This window comes from Miniopterus natalensis, chromosome 8 (assembly GCF_054644295.1).
Source record: "Miniopterus natalensis isolate mMinNat1 chromosome 8, mMinNat1.hap1, whole genome shotgun sequence".
Taxonomy (NCBI): domain Eukaryota; kingdom Metazoa; phylum Chordata; class Mammalia; order Chiroptera; family Miniopteridae; genus Miniopterus; species Miniopterus natalensis.
Genome location: NC_142088.1, coordinates 17,695,853 through 17,720,920, shown reverse-complemented (window position 1 = coordinate 17,720,920; position 25,068 = coordinate 17,695,853). Strand labels below are relative to the sequence as shown.

The 25,068-nt window shown below is 37.3% G+C and overlaps 1 protein-coding gene across 1 annotated transcript in view; it reads left to right on the top strand.

The window, feature by feature from the left end:
- The window catches only part of MAP2 (microtubule associated protein 2), a 214,141-nt gene that overhangs the window by 133,572 nt on the left and 55,501 nt on the right, over positions 1 to 25,068 (top strand). Inside the window, exon 3 of the mRNA XM_087819610.1 lies at positions 4,772 to 4,848. The gene's annotated coding sequence lies outside the window, so the exon portion shown is untranslated. The remainder of the gene's footprint in view (positions 1 to 4,771; positions 4,849 to 25,068) is intronic.

Genomic DNA, 25,068 nt, shown 5'->3' with positions numbered 1-25,068 from the left:
AAGGCCAGGGATGTGACCTTCTGATTTTAAGCAGCCTTAATTCACAATGTTAAGGAGCCTTAATTCACAATACAAGTAGTTCATATGAATGCCAAATAAGTGACAGAAACATAAACCACACGCCCGTGGACAGAGACCAGAGACCTTTCTAGAGGTAGCTGGCGAGACTTCATTAAGAAAAGAGCTTCAGTGTCAACTAGAAGTTGACAAACCCAGAGGAGGGATGGACTGGAGGGAGGGAGGGGGAGACAGGTGAGAGGAAGAGATGAAAAAGGGAAAGAAGAGGGCTTTTCAGAAGGAGAGAAGAAAAATATGAAGGTGAAGTGAAAAGGGCAATTAGTAGGTCTACAAAAGGACATACCAAAGCATGTGTGAGGGTTTGTGATGGTGTAGAAAGTTGGGGGTAAAGTTGAAAAAGTAGGGTGCGGTCATGGTATAGAAGCCCTTGAGGGCTGGCCTAGAAATTTAATGTTTTTCACTAAGGTAAGGTCTGTGACATCCTCTGTTTCTTCTCTTTATACTTCATGAACCTGCGTATCTGCATTAATTTATTCTCCAATTTAATAGTGGTCAGTGTTTGTGTGAAAATTAGGAACAAATGAACAGGTGGCTTTCTGTCAAGCAAAGAAGTGTTGTTTCTTCATGTGTATTCTGAATGCGAGCAGAAAACAGCAGTGTAATATAAAAATAAGTGAAAACACTGGCACCTGTGTCCCTCTACTGCCCACGGTTCTCTATATCGCGGTGCCAGTTCACTCATAAGATAAAATATTTATTTATATTTACATATTTTCAGAGTCACGTGTTAACAATTTTTGCAAAATAAGATTTGAGCTGCTATCATGGAGCATTATTTCTTTTCATCTCTTTTTCTAAAAGTAAGGAATCTAAACGTGACCCTACAGTAGCTACTGGGCATAGCATGCCTCTTTCACTCTTGCCAGAGATCTTTATTGCTCAGCAAATCTCCATTTACACTGCCCCTCTCTCTGTCCCTTGCATTCAGGCAGAACCATGTGGCTAGTTGAGCTCAGTGGGCTGTGAGAGGACGTGCTGTGTGTCACTTCTGTGTTAAAGCATTTGAGAGCCAGGGCACAGCCCTCGGCGTCTTCCTCCTGCTGCCCTGGGGGCCCTGGGTTGAGCCACAAGAGGAACACACCCCCATTGCTGGGTCACTGCATGGGAGAAAGAAAGGCGGGCTGGGGAATTACCCTACTCATATCAGGATTTGTATGAACAGGATGTAAACCTTTAATATAGAAAGACTCTGAGACTTAAACCTGACTTTTCTGGCTAATTCAATCCTGTCTCCTTTTTTTATTGCCTTGAACTGTATTGAGATGCTCTCAGCTAGACTGGATTATTTCTACTAAGTCGGCTTAACCCAGTCTGCTAGTCCTTGGCAATACCTGAAGTAGCAGGTTTGGGGATGAAAGGAGAAAACTCTTACTCTCTACCTTACCTAGATTCTCTGGACAACTTGAGATCATACGTTTTGTACAGAGCTTTTGTTAAGCATCCTTAATTCTTTCAAACGTATATTTTGAAGTATGTTTCCTTGGCCAGAAACAGAATGTTCTCTTAAAACCGTCAGTGGTTTTGGTTCACCTTGACTTTCAGCTACTAACAAATAAGTAGAGGTAATGAACTGCTTCAGAACCTGTTAGGGAATAGAAATGGTTTAGTGGCATGTTAGACTAGATGATTTTATGTTGGCCATTGCTCAAGTTAAAGACTGCTTGGGCGGTGGGTATTTTCCCAAGTATCGGCAGTTCAGTTCCCAGTAGCTGAAGTCTTGTTGTCCTGGACAAGTGCACTGAATTACACGAACTGTTCAAAATCTCATAGAGCAGATTGATGGAGGACATGGAGAATATGTTATTGCTGTTTATTTGAGAGCCCGTGGAATAGGCTGATGCTAGCCAATGAAGCTAAGTTTAGCCATCGGCTCTTCAGGATTCCAGCAACTTCAAGCATCTCAATGTTCAGCTTATCTGACAAAGTCTATCAAAACATGAAAAATAACCAAATGATACTTATGCTAGAATGTTTCAAAGTTTAATGCAAAGCATATCCTGGCCTAACAATCCAGGGAAGATTTTGTCTTGACTTTGTTGCTTAATAAATCCCTTGACAATATTTTCCTCATTAATGAATTAAACATGATTCTTCTATCAGTTGACAAAGCTCTATCTTGGGAATATGTTCTTCACAAGATTCTAACTTGACTGCCATAGGTGTCACATAACTGGCACATAAATATGCCAACAGCCAAACTTGTATTATATGCAGCCTGAGTTCACTGTATGCACATCTTATTTATCTGAGTAATCACCTGATAACTTTTGTTTATAGTTAAACAAGTGTTTATTTTGGGTTCCTCTTTAACCGATTTACTCACCTGACTTTGTGAAGCCAGTGCTCTTTCTGTTCTCGACAAGTGTGGGCTAGCCCTTAAAGATAGTTGTTAACCACTTGGCTTTGTCAGGGTATTATCAGTCCTGATTCTCAACAATGTTTAGACCCAGTGCTAAGAGGTTCTGGAATGGGGCATAAGCAAACTTGGTAGAAAAAATGGAGTAGAGGACAGAGACTGGATCACAGCTGAGTAAACTCCAATTTGTTCAAGAAGCTGAATATGCTGAATAATATATGTGCTTAGTATTTCTAGAAAATTGAAAGTTGCCATTCTTGAAATACCACTTCTCACAAAGCTTTTATGCTTGGAAAGGTCTTTAACCAGAATTAAAGACCTAAAACCAACCCTCAGGGTCTATAAAGAGTTGGTATATGGCTGAAAGGTTAGTCACTTTCTAGCTGTGTCGTGCCAAGAAGGGCATTTCAAGTCTTTGCCTTAGTTTTCCCATCTGTTAAGTAGGGATAACAATAATTGCCGGTCTTAGAGGGTGATAGTGTGGAATAAATGAACTAATACATACGAAGTGCTTCAAATATTTTCTGGCACATAATAAATGCTACATAAATGTTTGCTAATATTGTTTTAGGGATGCTGTATTCACTGTATATAATGTAACAAGTACTAAAACTGTGCCAAATAGTACTCATAATGCAAACTGTGTTAAAGTAAGTTAATCCTTTTTATATGGGATAAAAATGATCACTTCTAACTGCACTGTATTAATTTAAAATGACGATTCAATTTTATGTGCTGGATGGAATAGGCTGTAAGTGCTTCTTTAAAAAAAAATCCCAGATGGTATTTATCTCTCGATCATAAATAAAGTCCAGAAAAATAGTCATTTTAATTTTATAACAAACAAAGAAACGCAAAGGTCAGGATGATAGATAAATTGGCCATTCTTTTTATGACGAATTGGGTACCTTCAATTTTTTAACAGTCATCTCATTCTTTGCCCAATAATTCCTAAATTCTGCTGGAATGAAATTAGTTTTTAAGTGTTTATGGCAGAAATTTTATTTTCATTCATATAACTATTGAGTTAATTTTGGGAAGACTGTAAAAGACAGGATGTTATTTTTAAAAGATTGTTCTTAATATTACTCAAATGATGAACATGTTCTTTGGTAATAGATAAGTGTCCGTGAATGTTTTCTGTAAAGGGACAGTCAATACTGTGGGCCATACATAAATATGTAAAGGGCCATACAGTCTCTGTCACAGCTCCTCAGTCTGGCAGTGCAGCAGGAATGCAGCCGCAGACAACATGGAAACGAGTGGATGTGGTTTCTGTGCCAATAAACTCTTGTTATTTTTTAATCAAACCCTTGTCTGCTCATGTCCATATACCCATTGTTCTTGGGAGGTCATGGAGAAGAACTGAGCCACCTGCTTGTTGTCTTTCCACACTTGCTTTCCCACTGGGCCTTGGAGAAGAATTAATAGCTATCAATCTCATTTTGAGCCTTAGAGGGCTCCTTGTAAAGCAACATCTTCCTTGAGGATATGATGGGGTCCACCCTCCAGGGGTGAAATCACACTGGCTCTGGCGAAAACACATGGAGATGCGCATAGATTTAGACACCTATTGTAAGACAGCAGGACTTCCAGCTGGGCCGCAACTCTGCCCCTTGCCTTTAAGGACACTTATTCTTGTATGGTTTGCCCTTTGTAGTCTCCTCCATAGGTGAAGATGATTACACCTGAATGGCTTATGAGGTGCAAAACAAGCCCAGTGCCTTCTAGTAATTGTATTTTTTTCTAGGTACCATATTAGTAAGAAGTACTCTGTATTATTCTAGTGAAATTTCTAAGCAGAAGTACTAATCCAAAATGACTTTTAGGATTCTGAATGTCAAAAGAAGTTTAGTATCTATAGAGAAAATTTAATTCATTGTTAAGGAAAAAAAAAAAAGCCCTCTCCATCCTGCGGTAGAGAGAGTCAATACGAACTGGGCTAGAGGCCCAGATCGCTAAAGCTAACTGGGTATAATTAACAATTTACCAGGATGAACACATTCTCTTGGGAGAGAATACAAATGCCTGCTATTTATTAGCTAAAAACAATTTAAAAAATTTTTTCGATATAGTACTTAACGTAGCTTCACTGGAATGAAGCTGAAAAGTGAGAAACACTGCTCTATTCCAAATACCTGAAAGAGTGCCTGGCAGATTGTAAATACTCAATGTCTTGACTATAAAGAACCATCCGGAAATTTATCTCATGGTCTCATAGTTACCCAATACAAAAAGAGAAAGACACAAGTTGAATTTGGTATTTATTCATGTGATGTAATTAATTTATATGGATCAGAGAGTAAATTATTAATTTCCTAAATTCTTTTTTTACAGAAGGAAGCCAGAACCTATTATTAACCCGTTGAGAACACAACATAACAAACCTTACCATATTACTCTTCCTTGAATAGGTAAGTCCCATCCTCTTTACAATGAAAAGTTGCCCACAATTGTGAAAAATAACTGTTAACAATATATTTTTAAAAATCTTTATTAAATAAATATCAGTTCATTTTGATAAGGGAGAAATACACATGAATTCTACAGTTCATAGAATTAGGATCATTAAAATAGCACTTAATGTTTTGAAAGATTCAGTAATAAACAAATGAAAAGATCTTTTTCTGAAGTGAGGATTAAACTAAGCCTGTCACTTCTGTTAGGGATGACAATACCAGTAGTATTTTCTCAACATTTGCCAGACGATCCTATATGACTTACTTTGCATAAGTTAAATCATTTATTCCTTACAACAACCCTATGAGTAAAGAACAGGGGTCATCCCCATTTTACAGATTAGGGGCCTGAGGCAGAGAGAGGAGGTAGGTAGATGTAGTTCACCCAAGGTTGTATACATGGATCTGGGAGCCGCAGACACTGGAAAGATCACCAGCCCCAGCTGCTATTCTAGTTTCATGTCATGGTAGAAATGTCTAGCAATCAGACCCACCTATGTTTTGAGTTGGTTCTATCTGAATTTATGGAAGAAAAAATATATAATGCATTTATTGAAAAAGCCATAGTAGGCAAACATTTATTTTAGGTTTGTATTTGTTACTTTCAAATTGTTGCATGAGTAAAGAAATGTATATACTTAGCTCGATTTACAAGCAGAAAGAATATTTTCCTTTTTTTTCATCTTTCTTTAAACTCAAAATTTCTATAATAAAAGTGGAATAATATTACAGAAAGAATACAAATGAATGATTTTTTTACTCTAGGAAATGAAGAATGCATTTTAACTTAGTTTCTTTTTACTAGTGGTACTGATTATCCCATTTTAAATTGGCCGCAGCAATACATGCTGTACTGTTTTTATTTCTTTATTATTTTATTTTTAATCAAGAAAGTTTACAAAGAAAAATATGGAAAATTTATAATGAACACCCAAATGTCAACCACATTGGATTAAGCCAATGCTAACAGTCAGCTTTGTTCAAATCTTTTAAAAATTTATCTTCTAATTATAGTCGATAGACACTATTATATTAGTTATAGGTATACAACACAGTGATTAGGCTTTTATACACCTTACGAAGTGATCACCTTGTATGGTGTTCAAATCTTTTCTAAAGAAATAAGCCATCACAGAAACAGCAAAAGCTCCCCTTCCTCTCTTCCTAAAAGGTGTACAACCCTGAAGATGATACTTTAATGACTTGTATGAAACAATGTGCCATATAACTGCCTGCATTTTACAAGTTTACGTGAATGAAATCATACCGTAAATATTCTTTTGCAGCTTGCCTTCACCTAACATTATATTTAGAGCTCCATCCATATTGATACAGGAAGATATGGTTGACTCATTCTGTCATCAAGTTGACTCATTTTAATGTTTCAATCATCTGGTGCTTAGTATTATTTAATATTACCTGTAAATAACTTTCATCCTTTAAAAGATTTAATGCTAAAATGGTTTAAGCATGGCTATCAAAGCATCTTCAGGATTCATATATAAGAAATCCAAAGTTCTTAATATGTGATGTCATGCCAGTCGGGTTTATGTTTTATTTTTTCTCATTAGAAAAGCACTTTTTTTTAATTGGCTGTAAGGATCTTGCTAACTAATGGGACTCATGATTCGATGATTTTGCCATAACACAGTAATTGAAATATGATTTATTTCCCCATAGATGAAATGCTATTTCCAAATATAAAATACTACCTTTGAAATTAAAAGATATTTAAAAGAAAAAGCCTTGTTTGCCTCATGTTAATTGCTCAAATTCCTTTCAAAATCATGAGACAACCTTCTTTAAAAAATGTTTTTTTTTCTAATTTTCTCTAACATAGTTAATTCTAGAATTTGTTTAAGGTGAAATAAATGTCAATAAACAGTAGTAAGATTTATAGGTAAAGACTCTTTTATAACCTTTATTTTCTGAAGGGAGTAAATTACTGCTCCGTCAGAGTTGGGGGAGAAAGAAGAGATAGACTAACCTTTCCTGAGAAAATAGGAGTAAATGCAAGATACTGCGTCAGCCTCACAGGTCAAAAGTGCATTGCAATTTTGCAGATGAGGAAATTGAGGCCCAAATATGTCCGGTAACTTATTCAAGATCATATAGTGATTGCAGAGCTTGGAGTCAAACTCACTGTTTTGAGACTCTCAAGCTATGCTGCCTACCAGGAAAACAATTGGGGACACCTAACCTATTGGACACAAAAATAGCAGTTTAATTCATTCCACCAAAATTTATTTGGATCCTTTTATGTAAATTGAGAAGGCTGATGTTAGAAAAACAGAGAGGACACAATATCTACCTAGAGTGAAAAAACAGGCTATTGGGAACAGCAGTGATTTATTTGGTGATACCATAAATGTGACTGTTTAATTAGATATCTCTTTTGCTTTGTTATCTTGACATTGTTTAGCTTTGCAGTCATCTAACCATGCCAATTAGATTAAATTGAATGGGTTAACAGGAGTGAAAATGCTTTGTAAATGACAAAGTCTTTGCAGTCATTTGCTATTACTAATCTGTAAATTTAGAATTAAAAATTTCAAACCTAATACATTTAATTCTAAATGTAAAGGTTGATATATCAGCATCTCTTTGACACAAAAGCCACATGTAAACATGATAGAGTAGTAAACAGCCTTGACAATTAGTTTCATTCCAGCCTCTGCAGTCTTTTGGAGACATACTGTTCAACTTCCTTAAGCCTCATAGCAGACAATAGTACCAAGATCATCCCTGTCCAGAATTTGATGTTTCTCATTATTTCTACCTGTATCACTGAAATCCACCCTCTCACCTTGACTAGTGCAGTAGCCTCCTGTGCTTGATCTTGCTGATCTATAACCTGCTGTTCACCTAGTGTGATCTTTAATAGATCTTAATCCATTGATACAGCTCTTGGTCAAAATTCACCAGTGGCTGCCTGTAACAGTCAGAATAATGCCCACACTCCTGTGGCCAGCAAGGTGCTATATAACCCATCTACCTCTCTGACATCACTCAACATGCTGTCCTCCCACTGAGAGCAGAGACTGTTTGACATTCTGAGCTGTGTCAAGAGTAGTGTCTTTATCTTGGAGGACCCTCACTTGTTGAAGGACTGAATGAGTATGCAAGGGTTACTATGAAACGATGCTCAGCACACACAGTATCCTTAATGCACATCAGTGATAGTTGTTGCCCTTTTGAAGATTCCTTCAGTTTATTTCTAATAGAGTGCAACAGTTCTGAAACCCTAAAAAGCTTTCATGGATGTTTTGACACATAATTCTATAGCATTATAACAAAACTTTATTCTACTAATATGTAATCCTGAATCTTAATTTTTAGTACCAAAAACACAAAGACAAATTAGGGACAAATCAGCGAGGTAGAAATGAGGAAACCATTTTAAAAGAACAAAAAATACTTATTTTGTTATTCCACGCAGTCTTTTATCTAAACAACAAGATTTGCTACAACCTGACATTGCGTAGATTTTACTTTATTTTCAGAATATACTTATACCTTTTCATCATTCACAGATGGGTGAAGTTTAGCCTTTAAGACAATTTTCTATAAAACAGGATGATTTTTTGTTTTATTTTTACAATATTCCTTAGGAGCAGCACTTGATGAGTGTTGACATTGTTGTGAACATTTGGCAAGAGAAAGACACACAGTAGGACCACAATACCGGAACAGTTAAGGAAAAGAGAAAGAAGCCATGGTATTTTCACTGTATTCTCTGAAAATAAGTACCTTGACTTGTACTGATTATTGTCTCATCAGCATTTAGCTCTGGTCCATGGCACTCTATGTGAATAATTTTAAAGGCAGATTCAACATTCTAAAAATAAATAATATTGGTAAATTAGGATGTCAGATGGTCTCTTTATGAAAGCCTATCCTAATCTGTACTATCAGCTGGCAGTCATACCCAGACCTCAAACTGTTCAGGCTCCTAGTGAGCAAGAACCTACTCCAGGGTTGAGGTTTTGAAGAGGGATGTCTCATGGCTAACTAGAGACAGAAAGAGGGAGAGTTGCCCACATACTCCGGCAGGAGTTAAAATAACAATAACAGTCCTCCTACTTAACAGGCTGAGTCAGAAGCACATTCTACTAATTTCTCGGTAGTTCCAAGCAGATTGTTTGGGCTGTAATTCTGTAGGCAGAGGTGGGCACCACCTGCTGCAAAAGGCTGCAGTTCTTGTTAGGAGGGTGCTGTTAGTAAGTCTTGCCTTTTAACAGTTTGGCCAAATGGAAATAGGAAAAGACAAAAATTGGGTGCTCATGAGCACTAAGTTTTTCTAATGCTTAGAATAACAGAATGGTGGTCCAGGTATGGTTATTATGCATCTAATTCTTTCACTGGCTATGAGTAGAAGTCACTTAAAAAGGGTGGCTTTCTAGGGGAGGTCTTAAAAGTCCAATCTTGCCAGATGTTTGCCTTCAGAAAATTCTGTACACCAGTTGGAGTAGCCTTATCTCAGTCCATTTGGGGAAAGTGTTGAAGCCATTAGAAATCTGCTTTTTGCCTAAGTAGAATGTGGAAAATTATTATGTGGTTACTGAGTTACTTCCTAATCTTAGGGCTGGGCACTACTACTCCTTCAGCCCAGGTCTCCAGTACCTGTACCTTTCAAAGGCTTTATCCTGACTCTTAAAACCCAACTCTCCTGCATGCTGGCATCATGTGATTTTTTTCATATACATCAGATCATTTCTTTTCACTACTTAAAATTTTCCTGTAGTACAAAGATCTGAACTCACTAAAGGCCCATCAAAACGGGGCTCCAACAAACCATTTCTGGAAAACCTCAAATCCCTCCCTCTTACTCAACTGCCTTTCCTTCGTTCTGACCACACCAGGCTAGTTGCTTCCTCAACTTAATTATTTCTCTTTGTATGCCATGTTTTTCTCGTGTTACTCTTGTCTTGTTTCTGCAACTCCTGCCTAAATACCCGTCTTCCCCTTGTCTGACTTACAAAATCCTGTGTCTGTTCAATTCAGATGTTATTTTCTCTGTGAAGCTTTCTTCTCCAGACCTCAGTTGGTATTAATTGTGCCTTCGGGGAAGAAGGGGCTTTCATAGTCTTTAAAACATCCCTAGATGACCAAAAAATCATCTTGGTATATAATTATTTTCATCTCTGTCTTTCTCCTCAGCTCTGTGACGTCCTTAAAGGTAAAAGTTTTATCTTTTCCGTATCTGTGCCTCCAGAAACATGTTATTAGATTTTAAGGAAAAATAATATATTTTTAAATGTTAATACTTAAAAACAATAATAAATAATAAGTACACATGATTGAAAGTGTCAGTGGTACATAAATGAGGAATTACGGAGGCGAAAAAGAAATTAGCTGCAGCCCTAGGTAGCAGATTTACAAAATGGGTTTATGGTGGTGGGTTTTTTTGATCACTTCTTTTGTATGTGTGGTTGGTTGTTTGCTTTGGACAGAAAAAAAAGAGCATGTTTATAGTCAGGAAGGAAAAGAAAGAAAAAGCTGACACTGAGACCACAGGGGATATTTAAGGAAACGAAGCTTAGGAGGAGGCAGGAAAAGGTGCTGAAGCCAAATAGAGGTGAATATTAATAAGGAGGAGGGCCACCTATTTCTCTAAAGAGGAGGGAAGACAAGGAGGAAAGAGGAAGAGCATCTGGGGAGCCTGGACGTAGACCTCGTGCTAAGGCTTCTAGTTTCTCCCGTCTCAGGAAGGACAGAGCTCCCACCATGTCCTTGCCAAACATCAGAGTGTCCTAAGGTTCTCTGAAAGTGACTGCGAAGCCGGTCTTGGCCACCAGGCAGCTGTTACACGAGGACCAGCCTGAAGGCTGGGCCATCTCTGCTCCAGGCAAAGCATCCCCATCCTTACCAGGCAAAACATGGGGCACGAAGAGGGTGATTTAGGAAGAGCTGCAGGAAACGCTCTTTCCTCTCCGCTGTCACAGTTCTCCCACGCCAACACCCGCCGGCCAGCTTCTCTCAGGATTTGCTGTGCAGGCAACTGATCGGGGGTAGTCACTTAAATTTGTTTTATTTAACCCTCTCCCTTCTATTAGTCTCATCCATGGTTTAAAAAAAAAAGTCATTATACTTTTCTTCAAACCAAGTATATTGGTTAGAATAGGTTAGTGGCTAAAGCACATAGATCCAGAAATGTGTTGAAACGTTATTTCTGGCTCATTGCACGGCCCTGGGCGAGTGTTTGAATGGGAGGTTGTCTGTCTTCTTCTCCATAGGCAACCTGGTGATCCCGAATTCTTCCATTTGTGGCTTCACCTTGTCGTTGTCTCCATCCATCTGGTAGAAGGGTGAAGACCACCCAGGAACACCTGGGAGTTGTGTATGAGCCAACCCAGTTGCCAGGGACGTTAGGAAATGCACTCCTGCTCTGCTCAGGAAAACGATGAAAGAGATTCCGACAATCTGCTCGCAGTCTGTTATACCAAGGCAAAATCTGTCTACAGAATTTATATATTTGAACGTTTGATCAAGTAGTTCAATCCCTGGCAGAGGTGATGCCAGTCATACCCTAGAGATAAAACTGTGAATTATAGTTTCAGTGTCATGTTAAAATAGTGAATGTATTTGATACATTAGTTTATCAAAGTTAATTCTTACAGTACTCAAATAAGATATTTTTAAAACCCTCCTTATAGAAATAAACATTATGACAAAAAAATTATAGTGCCTAGTACTGCTCTTAGTTTTCTTCAATAACTTCTTGCTAAATGAATTAGTTCCTTAATTAATAGATGCAGAAAGCTTCATTAGGGAAAAAATAAGTATTTGGACTCTAATGAATATCTAAAATTTGTTATAAATTGGGATGGTCTAAACTCATTTTGATCTGAAGGATGTGCCCTTTTAAAGAAAAATAACAAGTGAAGATAAAATATTGAGGAAAACCCCCATATTTGGTACTTTTGCAAAGATTTTGAAAGAATTGTGATGTTTTGATGAACTCACGAGTAATCATATGTAGGCCTCACATCGTATTTTGTATTTGCTCTCCCTGTACTATTCAGTTGGTGGTAACACTGCTATTTGATGGAGGGTAGCAGGGCATCTGATTATTTTATACGTATAGAATATTGTGTCGGTGTTGAATCAGAGCCATTCTATCAGCTACATACTCTACAAAATCAACTTTGCTGCTAAAGAAATGTCACAGGGTTTCAGTTTCCTGTGACTGCAGAATGTCGGGTTTTTGTGAAAATGCTGCATTGCAGTAAGTGTACGATCGCTGCTTCTTCCTTGAGGGTTGAAACTCCTTTCCCTTTGAGATTAATTAGTAATTTAATCAAGCTCTCATGGCCCCCGAGAGCGTTTTAAAATGAATGAACCCCGATAAAAGTGGCCTCTTCTGCAGGCACATAAGACACTCAGTTTGATGCGTCCACGTGTGTGACTCGGAAGAAAGGCGATGAGAAAAAGCCCGACGTGGCTGAGCCTGGAGGCTGATAGGCTGAAGTGTCTCTGTCAGCTCTTTCTTCCTGAGAACTGTAATGACTGACAGGAACCTGCTAACTTTTTGCAGTTATTATTATTATTATTTTTTACTCCTTTTTCTTTTCTCACCCACCCCCTGCACTTTTTGTGATGATCTCAAGGACTCCGGTCACACCATGTGCTCAGCTATTACTACAGAAGGCAGTGCGATCCCGAGACAGTTGTAGTCTCTGTGAGAGGCATTCAGAACTCACCAAAGCAAATACTTTAGTGGGGGGGTGCCAAGGCTTGAGTCATTTAAAACCATTTTGAACGGGGCTCTAGGGAAGATCCGGTAGTAATCAATTCTGAATAAAGAGCTGAGCGCCAAGACAATAAAAAGAACCTTTTTCCAAGACAGATTGCTGTGGTCCTAGAAAGTTCTGGCTACTGGGCAGCAGTGTGTAAGCCTTTTGTTTTGGTTGGTGTATCCTTTTTGGCATATGTTTACAACTGGAGTGAGTCTTGATTTTGGAATCTAAGAATTCTAAAAGAAACTGTTTTAAAATCAAAAGGCATTGAAAAATATAGCATCAGAAGGTAATATAATAATAATATAATATAATAATATAATATAATATAATATAATATAATATATAATATAATAATATAATTAATATAATATAATATATACATGCCCACACACATATAATATACCTATACATACATGTACCTATGGATCATTTAAATATATGCTGCAAAAATGTTATTTGAATGGAGCGTGAGGACAGAGAAATTGATTGTTCAGTGAAGCTCTGTGGGGAAATAACATACTGGGATATGATCTTTATATAACTTTCTCACTGTAGAGTTGAGTAACTATAGTACATAGTTTAAAATATTTGTACATAGAAAATAGCTAGAAAACCCTTCTAACTTATATTTTTCACAGTGGTTTAAATCATGGCAAGCCCGTCCTGCAGCTATTGCTTCTGGCATTCAGAATCTCCTGACTTCCAATCCCCTTAGCGCCGCTGTGAGCAGAGGGCCGTCACCTCTCAGCTGACGAGTGGAGGGGCCTCCCGTCTGAACTGTTTCCAGTCTTGCCCTGCTGTGCTGTTTTTCTTTTTAAAAGAACCATATGGTCTTTTAAACAGTTACCACTCTGCTCAAAATCCTGCAAGGACTTCTCATCACACCCTTTCCCAGCTTCATCTAGATATAATTGACATATAACATTGTATATGTTTAAGATGTACAGTGTGTTGATTTGATATATATTACAAAGTGATCGTCACCATAGCCTAGCTAGCGCCTCCATCATGTCACGTAATTTCCATTTCTTTGTTTTGGTGAGAACATTTACATCTACTCTATACCAACTTAGAAAGAAGTATATAATGCAGTATTATTAACTATAATCATCAATCTGTACATTGGCTCCCCAGAATTTACTGGTCTTATAACTGGAAGTTTGTACCCTTGACCAACATCTCCCTATTTCCCCCCTTCCCATCATACTTAGAAATAAACCCAAGCTCTGACCGGGCTATGCTTAGCTTTCAGAGCGCTCTTCCTGTATCTTACTCGAGTCAGCCGCAAACCCACCAAGCTCATTCCCACCCCAGCACCTTCATGCTTAAAGCGCACATTTCCTTCCTGAACATTCTTGCCCCAGTGCATAGCTGGCACCCTCCACATCGTTTTAGTCTCTCTGCTGAATTTACTCCTTTAAGATGCTCCCCTGAACTCCAGTTGGAAATAGTGCCTTTCTCCTGCCTTGCTAGCTTCTTCTCATTTAAAGTATTATATTAAATATAAAGTATTACATTTAATAATTTAACATTGAATACAAACTATTTACATATTAAATAAGAAATTTTATATATTTTAATTTGGTGCTTGGTTCCTGTATGGTTACCTCATTAAAATGTAACTTTTATGAGGCTAGGAATTTTGTATGACCTCTGGCACACTGAGAGACCCCCCTGTGTCTCAAAATATCTTATATCTTCCCCCGTCACCACTCCCACGAGTCCTACTGTAATTCGAATTCTTACATGCTCTCCCATTGATTGTTGCATTATTGACCCTCTGTCCACTTTTCCTGCTTCTGATCGTAACCTTCTACAACTCTTTGTCGGCCTCATCTTGTTACTCCTCTGCTCAGTGTTTCTCAGACATAAGCCGTTAATAGTGGTAACATTTACACTGCACAGCCCGCAGACGAGATACTTCATCATCTGGACACTTCCCACTCCTGTTTCACACATTCTGAAACATCTCCATGTTTCCAGTTCTCTTATACCCCCATGTCTGTGTGTGTGTCTCTGTGTGTGTATGTGTGTGTGTGTGTGTGGAATTATGTCCTTGTCGACCATGAATGCCCTTCAAGACTGAAAGCAAGTTTTGCCATTCTGAAGTCTCCCAGGAGTTTTCTTATTTCTTAGGAACTTCCGTAGAACCCCTTTATTCCAACATTAAAGCACTTAGAGTATTGTTACTAACTGTATATTGACATGTTGGTTTCACTTGATGGCTCCTTCAGTCCAAAAGCTGAGTCTTTCTAGTATTTGCATATCCTCAGCATCTAGAACCATGCCTGTGACTTAACAGGTGTTCATTAAATATTGTTATATTTCCCCATCAGAAGAGAAAGTTTTCTAATCTCACATTTCTCTCTCCTGCTCATGCTTAAGGCATTTGTCTCACCTTTTCTTTTCTTTTAGTTAAGGATGAGTAAGGTAGTCCCTATCTTACTTATAAGTTATTCCTGAGAAGACTTTCCTTTCCTAATAAACTGAACTCCTATATACTTAAGGTCTGTGGGGCCTCAAAGGAGATGTAGCTATGCATCACAATTTGCACTATCCTGAGTTTCCAAGAAAATTTTTATGTTCAACAGAAAGTCTGTTTCCCTTTGCCTCTATGATTAAAATATGAGACACTGAATTACAATTTTAATTTTAGTATTTCATTCTAATATATTTTTTAAAGATGAAACAAACAGAGAAAAAGGTAAGAAAGGTGAAATTAAATCTTGCTGCTTAGAAATTCTCAACCAAACTACCCACTGGAAATATGAATCTCACTCGAAAGTAAATGGCAGTTATTTATGGACATTTTCTTGGAGAAAAGTAGTTATTTAGAGCATACTTTCATGCTCTAGATAACTTCAGTTCACATTTTTTACATAGGTTAACTCTGAACTTTCTAAACTAAATTTTCAGAATTTACTACTCATTTAGCTAAAATAAAACAAGACATGAAAGCAGAAAATATATTTAAAAAAATAATGTCTTCAGAATTTTGACTTTTCTATAAATGTATTTTATTTTTAAATTAATTTAACATTTTTTTACATTCCAAATCATGATTTTATTTGCTCTTGGCCAGGTCCTCTTTGCCTGATTTGTCTATGATGGGTCTATTTATATATCAAAATGTTTTTACCTATGGGCCCACCATATGATGTGACCACATCTGTGCCTATACTTATATTAAAACTCTCACATATTAGATGGGAATATTTGTCTTTGTGGAAAACTTAATCACTGTGGATATTGCTTTACTTGAATATTTTTTTCCAGCTCAGTTTTTTACCATCTCTAAAACATAGAGTAACTGTATATATTTCAGGCCTGGAGAATTGAGCAGATTCGTGCCACATCATATCACTCGAAAAGTTTCGCAGAATACATACAACCAGCGAGCTGTAAAAAAACGACCTAGTTTCTAGAATTCACTCAAGGGTACACAAAGATATGCCTGCTCATAAAAGTAAGCTGAACAGTATATGAAGACTGACCCAATTGGATCAGACCTGAGTTATGAAGGAATTCCAAATGATAAGAATTCTGCTTGCTTCCTTTTGGGCCCAACTCAACTGACAGAGCGAACAAGACTACTTTCAACTTACTCAGAATCCCCCTGAGTCACAATTACTGCCAGCAGTGGCACAGCACAGCATAGCATAGCACTCAGCCTGCCTTACATCCAAAGAAGAAATCGACCTGTTTTATATGACTCAAACTTTACTTTACTTTACTATGACTCATACTTTCCCTTTCTCTAGAAGAAAATTAGTGTTTAATATAATTAACTAGATTTTGGACTCTCCATGTATGCATTCGTGTAGTATTTTGAAAAATGAATGTAATACAATTATTTTGCATCCATTCACTTTCCCCCCCTATTTTAAATATATCTATGATTCAGAAGGTTTATATGCATGTAACACCTGTGGTTTATTCTATGATTGCATTTACTGCATTATCTTGCATTTTTCAGACACATCTTGCCTTCCTCAGTATAGTGTGAGTTGTTTGTGGCCAGAATCTATATCTTAATCACTGTTGTATTCCTAGTGCCTAACAGAACTCTTGATATGACGCTGGTATTTAGTAACTGTTGATCGAAAAGCTTTTCGAAGGCATAATAAATGAATTGATGATTGATGATGACCCAAAATTAAGTGAAGGCTCACTATATGCTCGTTACAGCAATGTATAAATACAGACGGTTCCCGACTTACGATCTGTCAGCTTTATGATGGCATGCAAGTGATATATATGCATTTAGTAGAAACCGCACTTGGAATTTTGAATTTTGACCTTTCCCCAGGTTAGCGATACGCAGTGTGATACTCTCGTGATGCTGGGCAGTGTCAGTGAGTCACAGCCCCCCTCAGGCACGCAATCCCTAAGATAACTGCCACCCCGCACTGTGCTGTGTTGCCAGGGCTTTTTGGTTGTGGTGTTCTGCGCGCATTTACCATCGGCTAGGCTAAGCTGTGATGTCCAGGAGGTTTAATAAGGTAGATCGTCATCAGTGGAACGGGTTTAGAAGTTAGTGTCCTTATCTGGATTGCATTCTCTTTCAAGTTCCAGCCCCATTCCGCCAGCCTCACTGCTTGGGGAAAGAGCAAACAATGTTAGTGGATTTGGCTTCTCGCTCTAGATCTCCCTGGGAGTGTCTGACTTGGTCAAATGATTTCCTCTTTCTGGCCTCAGCTTTTTACTACAAGGCAAACTATACACTGACTCCTATTGCTAAAAATATTCAAATAAAAGCCATAAAGTAGCTAATCATAGGTAGCATTTATTGTGCGCTTCTAACTTGCCTGGAATTATGCTTTATTTGTATTATCTTATGTAATTCTACCAACAAACTAACTCGGGCTTGCTGTGTGCTCTGTATCCATCATCTTCAAAACAATTGTGCGCCCATCAGCTCCCTTCGTGTGAATTGTTTATTAGTCCTGGCATGTGATAGAGAATCAGTCATTCTTATAGGTATTTTACAGTCAGCTTGAAAAGAGCAGAGAAGGCATGACACAAATATCTGGATTTTCAGCTTAACTTTTTGATGTCATCGAGGACTTTTTTCTTAGTCATGCACAGAAGACAGAGAGAAGGGGTGCAGGGTTATAGTCAGTCAACAACTATTTAAGCTTAGACTTCGTCAGCATTGATAAGTAAAGATATGGATTCTGTATAAACTTCCACTGTTGTTAAGGGTTAAAACAAAAGTTTCAGTTTTGTAGTACTGGTATGGATAGTAGTAGTCCAGGCATAATTGAGCCCACATGGAAAAGGGAACCAATATTCATGTGCTTAATTGTATTATGTAACTGGTTGTTTTACCCTTTGTCTGTCTTTGGATATGCAGCAGTACAAAATTATAATCCCAGTGTTTTTATTGAATTGCCACGTTACGTGATGACAGGGAAAACCATATCATAGAAAACATTCTAGAACTGCCGGTGCCAAGCCCATTATGAAAATGGAGACATGCCTATCTGGCACACAGTGTAGTTTTCCTTTACATTTTCCAAGCCTTCATTGTTTCTCCTTTTGCCAACTTTTGAGAGTATTTAAAGCTGCCTAGTAATAACTATAATCAGGGACTATTTCTATGCTTTGTGATCTTTTTAATATTGTAATCCAAAGAAAAACAGTGAGGTCTGCAGTTAGATGGGAATCCCAAGGGAAAAAGTTCTCTTCTACTAAATGGCACTTTCAACACGTCTCAATTATCTAGACATGAAATCATCGATTTACTTCTTTGAGAGCTTTACTGGCTAGGAATTATCTATCACGCATTCACATCTTACCTATTACTCACATCCATCTCCAAAATGACCTAACAGGTAAAGAAAAGTATAACTTGACTTGACATATTTTAGGCAAGTATACTTTTGTCATAAACCACTAATAAATTCCAAGGAGTATTCTAAAGAATTTTAAGATGTTGATAGAGTGAGCAAGGATTAGTCCTTGTTTTCACAATATGAAGTAGGTTTATATCACAGACAATGGATAGTTTTAAACATTCTTCTGAGATATGTCTGCGTCTCTAAGTAGGATTAGACACAACAGAGAACTGATGTATTCCCAGGAAGCTGATTAAAAGCAGCCAGTCGCATGACTGGAATCCATCACCTCTTCGTAAATGTCCTGGACTGAGGAAATCAAAGGTTCAGCTTCTATTTGTAAGAGCGATTCCATGGCCCGGCCGGCCGTGGCTCAGCAGTTGAGCGTCAGCCTAAGATCCAGGTGATCGGGGTTCGATTCCCAGTCAGGGCACATGCCCGGGTTGCGGGCCCGATCCCCAGTCGGGGGCATGCAGGAGGCAGCCGATCAATGACTCTCTCATCATTGATGTTTCTATCTCTCTCTGTCCCTCTCCTTTCCTCTCTCAGAAATCAATAAAGCTATATTAAAAAAACCCAAAACAATGATTCCATGGTGTATCAAGATAATTTCCTCTTCCCTTTGTGCCAGTTATTCTACAGGAGTTTGTATTTCTATCCCTCTGTTCTTTTCCTAAGTCCTGTGCAGCAGGCTTGCAACCTTTAGTGTCTAGAATCACCTGGTGAACTTGTTAAAGTACCAATTCCCAAAGCCCATACCCAGAAATTCTAGTTTATTAGATTGATGCTGGAGGTAACTGGCTGAAAACACTTTAAGATGCATTAGAAGCGGATGAACACCAAAGAGCCTTTCTGTTTCATGAGTTTAAAATCGTTCCCAGGATGGGATGAAGTCGTTTATCTCAAATATATTTGTACACCTACATGTCACATGCTCTTTATGATGTACACCAAATTCTGTTAGGTCTAGTAGTTTGATCTCCGTAGTGCTGTTCTTCATGTGTTCCCAGTGCAGTTGGAACTTCAGTACCAGTCCTCCTACGATGCCTGAAAACTGGGTTTCCAGCCCACTCTCCCCTCACGATGGAGCTAGTGTTGACCAAGCATTCATGGCTAACAGAACCTTTTCCCTGTGTTTGTCTGGAGTTAGGAGGTTGGTGAATTATTCAGTCAACATTCAACAAATATTCAAAACCTGCTTTCCAGCTAACTGGTGCTTCAGGCCGTTTGTGTGATATTACTGTCATGCCTCGGTTATGTACATCTTTCTTTTGCACGACACTTTTCATACTTTGAAGGAAAAATGTGAAAACCTCCAACTAAGGAGACAAAAAATTAGAAAATGGTTTATGTTGAATAAAATGTATCTGCAATTTATATCCTTAGCCCTTGATTTGCCCTTAGAAAAGAAATTCTTCAGTAGCTCAAAAATACAGCAGAGCTGTCAGGGACGTTTTCATCTGAGTATTTCTGCTTTCTTATTTCTTCCCTTTGAATAGTGAAGGAAATGTGACAGCGGCACCTTATTTTATTTTATTTTTTGTATCTGCAAGCCCTCAGGGCACATGTGCTCAGGAACTTCAGTTAGATACACTTAAGTAAACCTATCTCTCCGCTACTTGCTTTAAAGAACAGAAAATACAAGAACTATCAGAGCATGTCAGGCTTTTTTTTCATGTGCAGTCGGCAGGGAGTCCAATGATAGATGGAGTTCCAGATGAAAATGCTTCTCTTTGTAAACTAGCCTTCAAGCACATTAAATTTTAATGTGCACATATGACTTTATAACTCTTAGGGAGAACCAACAAAAGTGTGTTATTTGGCCACTTCCAAAAAGTAAGTTGTCATTTTAAAGTTATCGTTCTTTTTAAAGCAACATTTGCTTGGATGGTAAATTAAAAGAGTATTCTAGGGAAGATGGATAAAGGAGAAATTCTTTTTAAAAAAACTAAGGAATGTTAGTTTTTCAAGAAATCATATTTTCATTAGAGTTTGTTTAACCTGTAATCTGTCTGAAAGATGTAGAATATTATGTAAGGTTTCATAAAATGCTTCTTGTGGAAAAGATTGATGTTCATTTTGTATCTCATTCACTTTATATGTACATCAAGGAAAACATGAAAGCTATTGTGTGCTAAGTAATAATATATAATTTTCTCAAAGAATGATACCCTAAAGCAAAATGTTGGAAGGCAAGAGGTACAGATATTATTTGTAATATATATTCTGCCTGATTTGAGAAAGGACTTGATGCTCTGCAATTGAATTATATATAAAATAAGTAACAGAATACAGTACCAAAGACTTAGACTGAGGTACATACTACAGTTAAGCATTAAAGCTTCTGGCAATTAAGGAAAAATATGGGGACAGCTGTATTACCAGATAGTCTAAGAAATATTAGAAATCAGCAAAATGCAAATTGTCTCATTTCTAAATTCCAATACAAATTAACATATTGTATATATCCTATGCTAGGGACAATCATATCACAAAAGACAATGTTTTTAAGAGTGGTCTTGCAGATTTGGAGTTAGGATTTGGGATTTCCTGTGTGGGCAAGTCCCAATTTGTTCTCACACAAAAAAGTATGAATTTATGTAAGTATCTGGGCAACTAGGCACTCAAGTAAAATCCTAGAGTTTTAAAACGTAGAGCATTATAGCCTTAGGTTTGGAAAATGTTTAAGACAGATGCATTTAAATACAAGAGAATCTCAATATAATAGAAATGTAATTATTAATATAATCAATATTCTAGAAATCTGATAAGCAATAGCAGTACTGACTGACAGACCTACCCATAAGCTCCAAAATGAGTCTCTGGGACCCAGATTAATTATCATATTAGGTAAAACATTTTCTAGTAAGTAACTGAAAGTTGGATATCCCTGCCCCAAGCCATGAGTTGAATTTTCCATGATAGCCATGTTTTCTGTTGAGTTGGATATTTTTTTTCTGTTCTTTCTTTCCTTATTTGTTGTTGTTCCTCTCACTCTTTTACTTGCTTGCTTTCTTCTCTTTTTTGGTGTTTCTTAAATAGAATTATCTAAGTGACTTGGATATTTGCAAGGCTCCTGATTCATGGTACTAAGACCTTCTAATCAATATTGGAAAAGTACTAATTTTACTTTGCAATATTAAACAAGTATACATTAAATCTACCTAAAAAGCAAAACTGTAAAGTTTTACAGACGCTACATAGACAAGGAATTAATTCATATACCATTTCAACTTGGAATTTAATCTATGGAACTACTGTTTTCATTCCAGTTATAACACTTTTATTATGATGATAGAAGATGATACAGGCTGAATATTAAAGTTTAGAAATCTGATCCATGCCAAGTGATATAGTTTAGCTCATGTCATTGAAATCAAAGGTTTTGTCAGATTGTTGAGCACTAAAGAATCCTACATCTTTCATAATTATCCATCAGTAAAATTAATTAAAGTGTGACATTTATCAGTGATTCAACAGCTGGGGTGAAAACATGCATATTCTTACCAAGGAGCATTGGATTGAGAGAAGGCTTATTGGGGGCGGGGGGGACTGGAATTTTAAAAGCTGAATTCTGATGAAGGAAGAAATACATCTACCCTTAGAGAACTTTCAAATACCAAGAGGAAATTGTTTAATTACCAAGAGTAGCAGAGATTCAAGCTTATCACTGAAGTCCATAATTAACATTTCTGGTAGCACAAGATCTTCTCTTAACCATTTTTCCCAACTGTCTGTCTTTTGGGAATAATACTGGGGCCATATAATAGCCATGATATGATAAGTCAAATATCTTATTCTGATATCAGTAGAAATTTCAACTTTTTGGATTTCTATTTTAAAAAGTCCATATTACAAGTAACTATAACTTCATTTATATTTGCATTTGTGCTTAGCCCTAACAGACAAGATTTCAGTGTAATCTATTATAAATTACAAATCAATGTCTTGGACTTAGTACTGTTTTTTAAAAACTTAACTCTGGAATTCCTTGCTCACAGTGTTAAGCTAGGCTTTTTGGAGGGGAAGGCGGAGAAGAGTTTAAGTAGGTTCTGAGCTTGCTCTATCAAACCAGAAGGTTGTGTGGTGGCTCTCTGCCTATTCAACCGTCAGGATTTGTGATCTTTTCAATGTGCAGTGAGGAGAGTCTTTCTCATTACACAGTAGGAATGGAATGCTAATGTTCCTTGGACCTCACAGTTTCCTCTTATAGATTTGGAAGCAACTTGCCTTTATCAGCTTTCTTATTTTCTTTAATCATACATTCACAGTCTTCAGAGAGATTCAGGTAAAAATAATTTTATACATCAGGAAGAAATAATTAAAAGAGGCTGTGATCACTTTTAACTAAGTCATAATAGCATTTTGAAGAGTAGAGATCAGCTGTGACCCCAAAATCCTGATTAGGAATTTAAGTGAAATTTACCATGTGTGGGTGCTATTTTAATAATATTACGCTGTGATTATACGTGAATGTGGCCAACAGTGTCTCCTAAGATGGTCACTTAATAGATGGTTAGACTGTGTACATTTCAAAAGCCCCACAAATGGGAAAGTGATATCTGATTAACTGCGTACATTTTAAGGAGTATTATCTGAATAGTCTTTATCAGGAAGTCGGGTGATTCATTTTAGGTTATAAATTCACTTCATTTGTGTCTCTGATATTAATTGAAGTCAGCATGGAAAACCACCCCTTTCTTCTTACAAAATTATTTTCTATTGATGGATTAAAAAGAAAGAATCCGAAACTCTGAAGCACTAAACACTGAGGAGTTGGCTTTTTGAATGCCTGGTTTCTTGAAAACAAATTACCTTAACATTTTAACATTGCCAGGTAGCACTCCCCGCCTTTAGGCATTGGTTTTTGGGGTTCAAGATGAGGATTTTTAGTCACTGAGAAATCTTTTCCAGAGAGCCCTGCGGGAAAAACTGCCAGTTTTAGCTGGGAACTGTGGGTGCTCATATTATTTTATTTACTTTGAGAGTCTGTGGCTAGAACTCCCAGAGCTAAACATGGGCTAAAGTGAAAAGCTAAGTATTTCTCAAATCCTTTTAGAAATGTTGATAAACATGGCATCAGATAAAGGGTTCTGTGGCCTTTTGGTTGGGATTGTCTCCATTTCACTGCCCTTCCCTGAGATTCCAGTGTGTCCCAGCATATGCAAAGCTCTCAGCTAGTATTACACATGCCTGTGTAACTCAGCATTTCCCAGGCTCATTTGAGCACTTTACCACTGGTGGTCTTCCTCCCAAAAACACATAATTGAAGACTAAACGTGAAAAAAAGTTAGACCATTTTCAATAGAGGGGCATCTTATAATTTACCTAACTAGTACTTCTCAAAGTCATCAAAAACAAGGAAAACCTGAGAAACCCTCACAGCCAAGAAGAACCTAAAAGACATGAAAATTAAATATAATATAGTATCCTGGATGGGACTATGAGACAAAAAAAAATGGACATTAGGTAAAAACTAAGGTAATCTGAATAAACTACGGACTTTAGCTAATAATAATGCATCACTATTATTTCGTTAACTATAACAAATGTACTATTCTAATGTAAGATGTTAATAAATAATGGGAAATTGTATGTGGGGTGGGGATACATGGGAACTCTATTCTATCTGCTTGATTTTTGTACAAATCTAAAACTGTTCTAAAATATAAAAACTATGAATTTAGAAAAAAGTGACATTAACAAGGCATGTATGTCTTTATGTGAAGTCTTTTCTGTTTACAAGTGTTCACTCTGCGTGCAGAATAGATTGGACCACATGAGACTATGGAAATTTTAATTAAACTGTTCTGGTAAAGGAAAAGTTAGGAAATTAATCATATAACAACAAGGATACTGAGCCAAGAGCCTCACTACCGATAAATTATTGTGATCTGGAAGGTCATAATTTGAGTCTAGATAATTTATTCAGTCCTAATATTAGACATATGAAGATGCCACAACAACTCAGAAGGAACGCAATCCTTAGACTCCTGGATTAGGTGCTTTGATGTTGGACTAGAAGACAATGGCGTTGCTGAATCGTCTCTATAAAAGATGTAGCTGAGTTTTCAGAAGTACCCGGAGCAGTTCGTTCTGAGGATGCTCCTCCCATCGAGCTTTCGTGTCTCAGGCCTTGGCCGTCTGTCTTGGGATGTTTGTTCAGTCCTGTGCCATATCTGAGACGGATTTGCAAGTAGCTCTTGCTATTGACCTTACCAAGGTTTCAGGCTCCTGTTCCTATGCCAGCAATTCTAGAAACCTACCTAAAATATTTTATATGTAATGACTGTGGTATGATGCCAGATAGTGTAATTGTAATAACAATAACAAAGGTACTAGCTACTGTTCATTGCACGTGCCAGGGATGGTGTTGAGTCCTTTGTTTCATTCAGTTTAAACCGTGTAACAAACCAATAACCGAGGCATCATTGCCTTCATTTTGTAAATGAGGAAACCCTTCCGTGCATACTGTTCTTCGCATATCATCAGTGACAAATCTATATGATGTTTATTCACAAACTCTTTCATCGGAGTTTTAAAAGCTAAACTTTTTACATCCTGTTTAACTGTGTCCTTGGAGATGATAAACA